The following is a 12,275-nucleotide window of genomic DNA, read 5'->3' on the forward strand; positions in this document are numbered from 1 at the left end:
TGTAAGAGATTTTGACAGAATGTGTGATTGTGATGTGTATGTACCCGAGACAGTGAGTATGTGAGAGTGAATAAGGCAAGGATGAATAAATGTCACAGAGTGGCACTATATGTGTGACCAAGTGTCTGTATGAAAGAACAAAGAAGAAATATAAGTAAAAGAAATGAGGAGAAAAAAATATATAAATGTGATTGAGATTCTTTCCAGCAAGAAGAAATTTGTATATATATGATGTAACTTTAGTGTAACTACATTAAATGTCAATTCAATGCCACTAACAAGAAATTAATTCTTAATTCAACATAACTTATCTGGGCTATAAAGGATAATAGAACAAGATGACAAGATGGTTAGCTGAATCCCTGTGCTGTGTTTTAATGAACTGAGATAATTTAAATAATGTAGACAAAATCATGTTGACAGAAGTAAATATCACTTCACAAAGTATGTGGTCTTTTAACATTTTGTTGGGATTTCTATTCCATCAATTATCATGTTGTATTGTAATTATCGATTTATCACTTATTTCATTAATCTATAAGGCTAGCCAATACTGAGTCTCCTATACAATATTTGGTGCATAGTTATTATCATTAAGTATTTGCTGAATGAATTAATTAATAAGTAAGTAAAGTAAGTTAGTTCTTGACTAAAAATTACATTTTTGGCATCTAAACATCAGATGATATAAAGATAGCTGCTCCTAGTGACTCCAGTACTTCCTCCAATGAAAACCACAGGAGAGAGTGCAAGAATCATTGTCATTACAACCACAAATGAAAAACAATGACATGCACACTGCATGTCTTCACTGCAATGGTTTCAAACATCACTCTCAGAACAGCAAAGTATTAGGACTGGCTCATGGTTACCCAGGTCTTGGGTTACCAAAAAAAAAAAAAAAATTCTCTCTTGGGACCTGGATATCAACACATATGGGAAAAAAGTATATCTGGAATTGGGGTTTGCTCAGATAAGACATAACAGAGCTGACTATTCACCAGCATCACCCAAGTTCGAGCATTTACTTTTGCTGTACCTAAGCGATAGATAACAGTTCATTTAAGTTGAACTATTCTTCAAAGGAGCATGGAGGTACACTCCCCAGACCATCCCAGAGTGTAGACGGTGAACCTGAGAACTATGCAGTTATAAAGCTTCAAAACTCCTTAGAGAGGGATGACCACGTGTCCTAGTTTCCTCAGGATAGCCCCAGCTTATGCCTGTCATCTTGCTGTAATTATTCACTTTCACTCTGGGAAGTAGATTATACAATCAACCCACTCAGGAATTATCTAATGCTCATTTTACAGATGAGAATCTTGTGGCCTGGACAAGTGAAGAGATTTGTCCAAAGTTCCACAGCTAATATAGTCAGTAGCACATTAACTGGCATTTCTTAATTGAGAAGAATGCTTTTCATTCCAAATGGTAGTATAACCTTTTCTTTCCGCAGAAATCTCAGCGGAAAACTTTTATTTTCCTATTATAAAATTCTAAAACTACTCATGTAAAAACTTAAGGAAAACACTTCAAAAAGAGAATTTCATTTTCCTAAAGCTTGGACTATAGAAGGATTTCTTCATTTGTGAAGGAAATGCATATATCTGAGTGGAAACATTCAGATTTAACCATGATATTGGCCTCATCTCCTGTAAACCCTCAACCATGGTCATCGTAAGTGTGGTGAACTTTGGCTTGGTGGGCTCTATAGGATGGAGACTGTCCCAGCACAGGGGTGGGGATGACTGTTCAGGCAATAACATTTGATGTATCTGTGTTAGTGTATCAGATGCTTATGGACATTTGTTAAAAATATATTTGTTATTAAAAACTATCCATTCACTGCTAAATAATATTTTGAGCCCAAAACAACTTAGTACAGTGGTCAAATTTTGGAGATAAGAGAAAGTCTTCAGTAATCCTAAGCAAAACTGATCAAAAGGTATTGGATCATTTCATGAACACACAAAGTTAGTGATATTTGTGTAGCCCTTATGTCAGAGGACATTATGTGGCTGGCAGATTTTCTTAGATCAAGGTTTACAAAAGAATATGAGATATCTCTCAACTGGAAGGTCCAGTTGGCTACATCAATTACCTAGCTTTTAAACATAGCAAATCCATAGGCCTAAAGGAAATTTTAAAATAATAATAAAACTCAATAAATATGTATCATGCAAAGGCCCAAACACTGGGCCTCTTATTCCCAATGCCTTCCCTGCCCTGATTTTGCCTGTGATCTTATCCAGTAGTGTTCATCACTCTAGAATCAGGAGACCAGGACTTCACTTCCGTTACAGTTTAATTGCCTCTGAATACATAGCTACCCCCTGAAGTTTCTTACTCACTTGAAGACTTCTCTTTTCTTTCTTTCTCTTTTTTCTTTTTCTTTCTTTCTTTCTTTTTCTTTTTTCTTTTTAGGCAAAGCAACCCTTAGTTGACCTCACAGATTTCAAGGACCTTGCCAGCTTACAATCCCTTATTTTTTTATTTTTTACACCTACAGCATCTGGTCTTCCTAGGTGGTCTCCCATCCAAGTACTAACCAGACTCGACCCTGCTTAGCTTCTAAGATCAGATGGGATCGGGCTTGTTCAGGGTGGCGTGGCTGTAGACAATACTTCTCTTTTCTGAATCTCTTGTCTGGCTCATCTACAGAAAAGTCTGTGGCACAGACTCTGCCCTTAGACTAAGTAGATGAAAACTCACTCCCAAACTAGGAGGTTTCAATTTCTCAACAATAGAATCTATGTGTTCTTTATAAAAATTTCCTAATTCGAGGTGTTGATGGGGCCGTACTCCCATGGAAGCCTCTCAGACTCCTCTCTCAGATTCTAGTGGTCCCAGGCATTCCTGGGCTATTGCAGCAGAACTCCAATCTCTGCTTCTATCTTCACATAGCTGTATTTCTTCTATGTCTATATCTGGTTCCGAATTTCCCTCTTCTTATAAGGATAAGAGTCATATTGGATTAAGGGCCCTCATTTTACCTTGACCTCATCTGCAAAGACCCTATTTCAAAATAAGGTCACATTCACAGGTACCCGAGATTAGGACTTCCAAATATCTTATTAGGAGAGTTCTGATCAAGATGATGGAGTAGGAAAACATTGTGCTCACCTCCTCCCATGACCACATTAAAATTACAGCTAAATTATAGAACAATCAACCTGGAGAACCACCCAAAGACCCAACTGAACAGAATTCCTACAACTAAGGATATAAAGAAGAAGGTATGTCAAGACTGGTAGAAGAGGTAGAGACACAAAACAGTTTTGGCCCCAAACCACATGTGGCAGTTGACAATTGGGAGGACTATTTCAGCTGCAGAGGTCAGCCCTGAGGAGCAAGGAGTCTCAGCCCCACACCGGGCTCCCAAGCCCAGAGCACCAGTGCTGGGAAGAGGAGCCCCCACAGCATCTAGCTATGAAAATCAGAGGGGATTCCTTACATCCCCGTAAGTCGGAAGTCTACTGGAAACTCAAATATCCTCTTAAAGGGCCCACAGAGAGACTCGCTCACTTGCAGGCACTCACCGTGGGCTCCAGCAGAAGGACAACAACTCAGGAGGTGCCAGAGACATACAGAGAGAAACCGAGTTGTGTGGCTTCAGGGTGAGGGCTGAAGTGACAGCTGCTATTGTCCCTGTGTTGAACCTTTCTCGGATACAACCTAATCTGAACCTGCACTAGCCTGGTGAACTCCACACCTCGATCATGATGACTATTGAGACCCTGCTCCACCCCAATCATGAACAAAGAGAGGCTTTGGGGCCAGCAGCAGCCAGCCTTGACCCAAGCTGCAGTCACTCTTTAAAAACTCTCAAAGGTCCACAGGCCCCATGTGGGTAACAGCTGGCCTTGGTGCGCCCTGTGCCTTTTGCTGCATGGTTCTAGACTGGCGCCATATCTGAATGTGCATTAACCCGGCAAACACCACTTGCCCCACCCTCATGACTCTCTGAGAAACCAACACACCAAACTCAAACACTGATGGAGGCATTTTGGGGGCTGGGTAACCATCCCCACCTGAGATCACAACAGTAGGTTCCTTCAGCAGCAACCAACAGGCTTCAGCTCATGTAACTTGGGAGACATTTTCGGTGGTGGGCAACCAGCTGCAGCCTGAGCTATCGTATTTCTTGAACAAATCTCAGGGGTCTGTGGACCTGAGACTAGCAGTGGCTGGTTTGGGAGTGATTCAAGACTTTCATGAGAGGCCACAAGTACAGCACTGGCACCAAATCTGAATCTACACTAACCTGGGGAATGCCACCGGCCTCACCCTGGTGATACCCCAGGACCATGCCTCACCCTACTTGTGTACCACCTGAGGCTCTTTTATTTACTGAGTTTTATGGGAGCCAGCAGGAGGTGGCAGGACTTGGAGTGCCCTGTGCTTTTGCTGAGCTGCCCCAGGCTCAGTACTGGTGCCACCCAGCCTCAGTGACAACGTGGTGTCTCCTACACACTTCCAGAACCAATATAGGCAGCTACCAATCATGGATCAGTATGTAGCTCCTACCAGGTAGCCTCAGGCTGGTCATAGGTAGGAGATGAACTTGGCCTACACTGAAGCCCTTCCCAAGAGGCCACAGAACCAACACACCTGGAGATTGGCTTCGGACCAAAACAGAGCACTACCCAATTAGCCTCATAAGTGGCACACACAAAGGGAGATCTCCACAGGCACCAGGGCCTTCTACCACAAATTCAACTCCATGTAGTGAGCCCCTACACAGCAGCTCATATGCTCTGGTTGTGGGCAATCTTTACAGAGAAGCAGCCTAAGGGTCATTTCAATTCACTGATGTACCAACACCAATCGAGGCTCAACTACAACAAGAGGTCACACACAACACACACAAGCAACACTCCTGGAGCACCTAGCTCAAGTAATCAGGGACACTGTGCCATTGGGCCCCACAGGATACTTACCACATAAGGCCACCCGGTTGAGACTGGGAGTCATAGCAGATATACCTGATACACAGAAACAAACATAGAGGCAGCCAAAATGAGGAGACGAAGAAACAGGTCCAAAATGAAAGAACAGGAGAAAACTCCAGGAGGGAAAAAGAAACTAATTGGAAGCAAGCTATCTACCAGATAAAAGTTTAAAACACTGGTTATAAGAATGCTCAAGGAACTTAGTGAGACCTTTAACAAAGAGATGGTAAGCATAAAAAATAACCAGTCACAAATGAAAAAGACAATAACTGAAATAAAGAGTACACCAGAAATAATCAACAGCAAATTAGATAAAGAAGAGAATCGAATCAGCAACTTGGAAGACAAGTTAGCAGAAAACACACAAAACAGCAAATAATAATAATAATAATAATAATAAAAAATAAGAATAAGTTAAGGGACCTCTGAGATGACATCAAGTAAACCAACATTTGCATCATAAGGATACTAGAAGGAGAAAAGGAAAAGCAAGATATTGAGGACCTATTTGAAGAAATAATGACAGAAAACTTCCCTAATCTGGTGAAGGAAATAGACATACAAACCTAGGAAGTGCAGCATCCCAAACAAGATGAACCCAAAAAGGTTCACACCAAGACATGTCATAATTAAAATGCCAAAAAGTTAAAGACCAAGGGACAATCTTAAAAGCAGCAAGAGAAAGGCAGTTGGTTATCTGCAAGGGAGCTCCCATAAAACTCAGCTGATTTCTCAACAGAAACTTTGCAGGCATGAAGATACTGGTAAGAAATACTCAAAGTGATGAAAAGTACAGACCTACAATCAAGACTACTGTACCCATTAAGGCTATCAATTAAAATTGAAGGAGAGATAAAGAGTTTCCCAGACAAGAAAAAGTTAAAGGAGTTTAACTTTAACAGCAGTATTATAAGAAATATTAAAGAGACCTCCTAAAAAAAAAAAAAAAGGATAAAAAGAACATAAATATAAATAATATCATAGCAATAACTACATATCTATCAATAATCACTTTAAATGTAAATGGATTAAATGTTCCAATAAAAAGAAATAAAGTAGCTGATGGATTAAAAAAAAAAAAAACAATACCTATATATACATGCTGTCTACAAGAGACCCACTTCAGATTGAAAGACAGACTGAAAGTAAAGGGATGAAAAAAGATATTTCATGTAAGTGAAAATGAAAAAACTACTGGATTAGCAATGCTTATATCAGACAAAATTGACTTTAAAACAAAGGCTATGATAAAGACAAAGAAAAATATTTAATAATGACAAAGGGAATAACCCAAGAGGATATAAACCTTGTAAATATTTATGCACCCAACATAAGAACACCTACATATATAAAACAAATATTGAGGGACTGTAAGAGAGAACCAAATGGTAATAAGTCATACTAGAAAATTTTAACACCCTGTTGACATCAATAGATAAATCTTCCAGACAGAAAATCAACAAGGAAACAGCGGCCTTAAATGACACGTTAAAACAGATGGAATTCATTAATATTTTTAGAGCATTTCATCTCAAAGCAGCAGAATATACATTCACCTTAAGTGCACATGGAACATTTTCCAAAATAGACCACATGTTAGGCCAAAAAACAAGTCTCAATAAATTTAAGAAGGAAATTACATCAAGCGTCTTCTCTCTGAACACAATCGTATGAAACTAGAAATCATTGATGAGAAAAAGACTGAAAAATGCACAAACACATGGAGACTAAATGACATGCTGCTAAACAATAATGGGTTGATAGGGAGATCAAGGAAAAAAAAAGATATCTCAAGACAAATGAAAATGAAAATATAATGACTCAAAATCTATAGGACACAGCAAAAACAGTCCTAAGAGGGAAATTTATAGCAACAAAGGCGTACCTCAAGAAACAAAAAATAAAATAAACAATCTAACCTAACACCTAAAGAAACTAGAAAAAGAGCAGCAAACAAAGCCCAATATGAGGAGAAGGAAGGTAATAATAAAGATCAGAGCAGAAAAAACAAAATCGAGTCAAACAAAACAATACAAAAAAAAGATCAATAAAATCAAGAGTTCATTCTTAGAAAAGATATACAAGACGGATAAAATTTATCCAGACTCATCAAGAAAAAAGAGAGAGGACCCAAATCAATAAAATCAGAGAAAAAGGAGAAGTCACAATTGATATCACAGATATAAAAAGTATTTAAAATAAATACTGCAAACAATTATATGCCAACAAATTGGACAATCTAAAAGAAATAAATAAATTCCTAGAAATTTATAATCTTTCAAGCCTGAATCAAAAAGAAACAGAAAACATAAACAAACTCATTACTACAAACAAAGCTGTATCACTTATCAAAACAAAAGTCCTGGGCCAAATAGCTTCATACGTAATTTTTACCAAACATTCAAAGAAAAATTAACACCTGTTCTTCTCAAATCATTTCAAAAAATCCAAGAGGAGGGAAGGCTCTCAAACTCATTTTACAAGGCCAAAATTACCCTGTATTCAAAACCTGACATAGATATTACAATAAAGAAAATTATAGACCAATATCCCTGATGAATATACATGAAAAAATTCTCAACAAAATATTAGTAAACCAAATTCAGCAATACATTAAAAATATCATACACCATGATCAATTGGAATTTATTTCTGGGATGCAAGTTTGGTTCAATATCCACATATCAATGAAGATGATACACCACATAAACAAAATGAAGGATAAAAATCATATGATTTTTTCAACAGATGCAGAAAAAACACTTGACAAAATCCAGCGTCCATTTACAATAAAAATTCTCAGCAAAGTGGGAATAGAGAGAATACACTCCAACATAATAGAGGCCATATATGACAAACCCACAGCTAACGTTATACTCAACGGGGAAATGCTAAAAGCGTTTTCCTTAAAATCAGAAACAGAACAAGGATGTTCACTTTCACTACTTTTATTCAACATAGTATTAGAAGTTCCAGCCACAACAATCAGAAAAGTGAAAAAAAAGAGAACAGGGATCCAAATTGGAAACAAAGAAGTAAAACTGTCATTTACAGATAAGGATATTATGTAGAGAGAACTCTAAATATTCCATCAAGAACTGTTAGAACTGATAAGTGAAGTCAGTAAAGTAGCAGGATACAAAATTAAAATTGAGAAATAGATTTAAGTTTTATAAACCAATAATAACTATCAGAAAGATATATTTAAAAAAATCTCATTTACAATTGCATCAAAAAATACCTAAGAATAAATTTAACCAAGGATATAAAATACCTATTCTCAGATAATTATAAGATATTGAAAAAAGAAATTGAAGAAGATATAAATAAATGGAAGCATATACCGTGCTTGTCATTAGGAAGAATTAAAACCGTCAACATGTCCATACTACCCAAAACAATCTATAGACTGAATGCAATCTTCATTAAATGGCACTTTTCAGAGAACAAGAACAAATCTAAAATTTATATGAAACCACGAAAGACTCTAAATAGCCAAAACAATCTTGACAAAGAAGAACAAAGTTGGAAGTATCATGCTATCTGATATCAAACTATAATACAAAGCTATAGTAATCAAAACAGCATGGTATTGACATAAAAATAGACACATAAATCAATGGAACAGAATAGAAAACCCCAAAATAAATCCATGCCTATGTGGTCAATTAATCTATGACAAGGGATATACAAAAATATACAATGAGATGAAGACAGTCTATACAATAAATGAGATTAGGAAAATTATACATACACATGCAATAAAATTAAAGTAGACTAGATTTTAACATCATATACAAGATTAAAGTAGACTAGATTTTAACATCATATACAAGATTAAAGTCAAAATGGATTAAAGACTTAAACATACACCCAAAAGCATAAAATTTCTACAAGAAAATATAGGCATTAAACTTTTTGACATTGTTTTTAGTAATATTTTTTTCTAATATATCTTCTCGGGGAAGAAAAACAAAACAAAAAAATAAACAAATGGGACTATATCAAACTAAAAAGTTTTTGCACTAGCCTTATCCCAAATCCATTGCATACTTTTCTTTAAAAAAAAAAAAAAGCAGCCAAACACATTTTCTAACAGGGACACTGCAAAGGAAACCATCAATGAAACAAACAAACAAAAAAAACCAATCTACCGATTGAGAGAAGATATTCACCACTGGTACATCTGGTAAGAGGTTAATATCTAAAATTTATAAAGAACTCACAAAACACCAAAATCAAACAAACAAACAAACCAATCTAATTTAAAAATGGGCAGAAGATCTGAATAGACATCTTTTCAAAGAGGACATACAGATGGGCAATAGACATACTAAAAGATGCTCAACGTCACTAATCATCAGAGAAATGCAATTAAAACCACAATGAGGTATCACTTAACACCTGTCAGCATGGCCATCATCAATAAATCAACAAACAATGTTGGCGAGGATGTGAAGAAAAAGGAACCCTTGTACATTATTGGTGGCACTGCAACTTGGTGCTGCCACTATGGAAAACAGTATGGAGTTCCCTCAAAAAAATTAAAAATCGAACTACCTTATGACCCAGCAATTCTACCTCTCCAAGTTTTTCTGAAGAAATCCAAAACACAAATTCAAAAAGATATATATGCACCCCTATGTTCACTATAGGGCTATTTACAGTAGCCAAAATATGGAAGGAACCTAAGTACCCATCAATAAATGATTGAATAAAGAAAATATGGTACATATATACAATAGAATATTACTTTTGGAAGCACATAAAAAATGAAATTTTAACATTTGCAATGACATAGATGTACCTAGAGAGTATTATGCTAAGTGAAATAAGCAGAAAGAGAAAGATAAATGCCATACGATTTTATTTATATGTGAAAACTAAAGAATAAAATAAACAAACAAAACAGAAACAACTTCATAGATACAGAAAACGAACTGAGGATGGCCAGATGGGAGGGGAGTTGGGAGGATGGGTGAAAAAGGTGAAGAGATTAAGAAGTATAAAACAGTCACAGGGATGGCAAGTACAGCATAGAGAACGTAGTCAACAGAATTGTAAAAAATATGTATAGTGTCAGGTGAGTACTAGACTAATCGGGGAGATCACATCACAAAATATATAAATGTCTAACTACTATGCTGTATACCTGAAACCAATATAAAATGATATTAAATGTCAACTCTAATTGAAAAATAGAAATTTAAGAAAAGAAATTTAAAGGAAAGAAAAGAAAATTGCACTTGAATATATCAGTAGATGTCATAGTACACATACATATAGTTTACGGCATCTGACCAAATACTAGAAAATAATTAAGCCCACAAGCATGCTATTTAGGTAGAGAGACTTTAATTTGAAGATGGACATACATTCTGTGGGCTCTTTTTATACCAGCCACATCTATTTGGGAATTTTCTTAAAAATGTGCTTCCAAAAGTAATTTCTAGAATCCTGTGGGAATTGTTTTGGCTTTCCTGTTGTTCAAGTGTATCCACATGGTTCTAACACCTCATGCAAAATATGAACTAATACCATGCTGGCATGTCCACATGGCCATGAGTTTTGGAGCAGTTTTCTTGCTTTGATGATGGGGATAAAATTAAGGAAACAGACCATGGGCAGAGAGAAGGCAAGGCATTGGATAGAGCAGTTGCCACAGCTGGTCAATTAAAAGAAAAAAAAAGTCCATGGGGATAATACTGGAGAATAGCTGGCCTTTTCTCACTTAATGTGATATGTCTGGAAGGTATGCCATCCAATTCTCTCTCTCCAAGTTCATGGACATGCTGACAATGTGTTGTCCCAGACCTGGTAAGGAAAAACCACTGGCCTTACTCCAGACCCATTGCATACTTTCCATTTTTTAAAAAAGGCAGTCAAACACATTTCCAGCAGGGACACTTCAAAGCAATTGCCGATTCATCATTCTATTTGTTCAGCAAACATTTATTGAGCACTTATTATGTACTAGACCTCATGATAGATGCTCGGAGAAATAATAGAAATGAGATATGGCCCCTGCTATCCAAATTTGCTCATAGCTTGACAGCAGAGGGACATAAATGAACAGCTAATTATAATACAACAAAATGATAAGAATATCAATAAAGACAGTGGGTAACAATTACTAAAAATGTAATGCATTCCAGGAGTAGCACTAACCTCATTTATAGATTATTTAATTCTTACAACACCTTTAAGTCCAATTAGTTTTCTGACTCTATCGTTGAGGAAATCAAGGTGTGGAGAAGTAAAGCAACTTGCTAAAAGTCACAGAGACAGTTAATTCTAGATCCAGGATTTAAATTCAAGTTGATCTGCCTATAGGGCTTATTACCTCAATTATTAGGACAAAGGAAGCACTGAAGAAGGCTATGGACTCTCTGGATCCTAGAAATGAGAGAGAATTTGCTCATAGAATCAGAGGAAGTCAGGGCAGAGTAATGGCATGACCTTTGTTCCGAGAAGCCACTTGGGGTGGGCCTTGCAAGAAGCATCTGGTATGGTCAGAACACTGTCTCTAAGCAGTGTGAGTTCTTAGTCCAGCACAAGAAAGTCGTGCACTGCCAGTCTTTCTCTGTAAAAACATGGATCATGTTCTCAAAGCCTTATAGGCCAGGATATTAGCCGTAGCTCATCTCTTCCTAATCCTATTCCTCAGCCATGCACAGATATGAAGTGAAGAAAGAAGGAGGCTGCTTTTGAATTTAATACTTAGATAGGAGTCTATAGAACACACACACAGCCTTGAATTATCTCTATAACCAAAGTGACAGAATGACTTTACAAATATTCTCCTGGTATTTTGTACATAGACCCTTAATCTCCTATATTTCTTTGACTTTAAGCCTTCAAACTGACTCTAATTTAGTTTTCATTTTTCTGTTAAAGCTCACTTCTTTTAAAAACTCTTCCATGGTACCAAGCAAGAAAAATCCTCTCCAAAAAGATGGCTTTCATACCCGGGAAAAGAAGGGAGAGGTAAAGGAAATAAAGAGCAAAAAATCTTCTAAATTTCACAAATATCTATAATTCATTTCAGATATCTTATTTCAACATTCGTTACAATAAACAAAACAACAACAACAAAAATACTTACTGACAACCTGCTTTCTATTTGTAGCTCCGAAGCCAAGGGCCTTTAGGTCAAGTCATTTAATTTGTCTGAATATCAATGGACTTATCTGAAAGTTTGCAATAAGACCCATCTTGTCTCACTTACATTTGAAAATCAAGTTTAAAAATATATGTAAAGCGTTTTGAAAAAATACATATAAATGCTAGGTGTATTTGTTTTCTCCTGCTACAAAAGTACCA

At 36.5% G+C, this 12,275-nt stretch overlaps 1 pseudogene; it reads right to left on the bottom strand.

Moving 5' to 3' along the window:
- Positions 1-2,500: 2,500 nt before the first annotated feature.
- LOC111731543 lies at positions 2,501-2,619 on the bottom strand (annotated as a pseudogene).
- Between the last annotated feature and the right edge of the window lie 9,656 nt (positions 2,620-12,275).

Source organism: Pteropus vampyrus, unplaced genomic scaffold (assembly GCF_000151845.1).
Source record: "Pteropus vampyrus isolate Shadow unplaced genomic scaffold, Pvam_2.0 Scaffold383, whole genome shotgun sequence".
Lineage (NCBI taxonomy): Eukaryota > Metazoa > Chordata > Mammalia > Chiroptera > Pteropodidae > Pteropus > Pteropus vampyrus.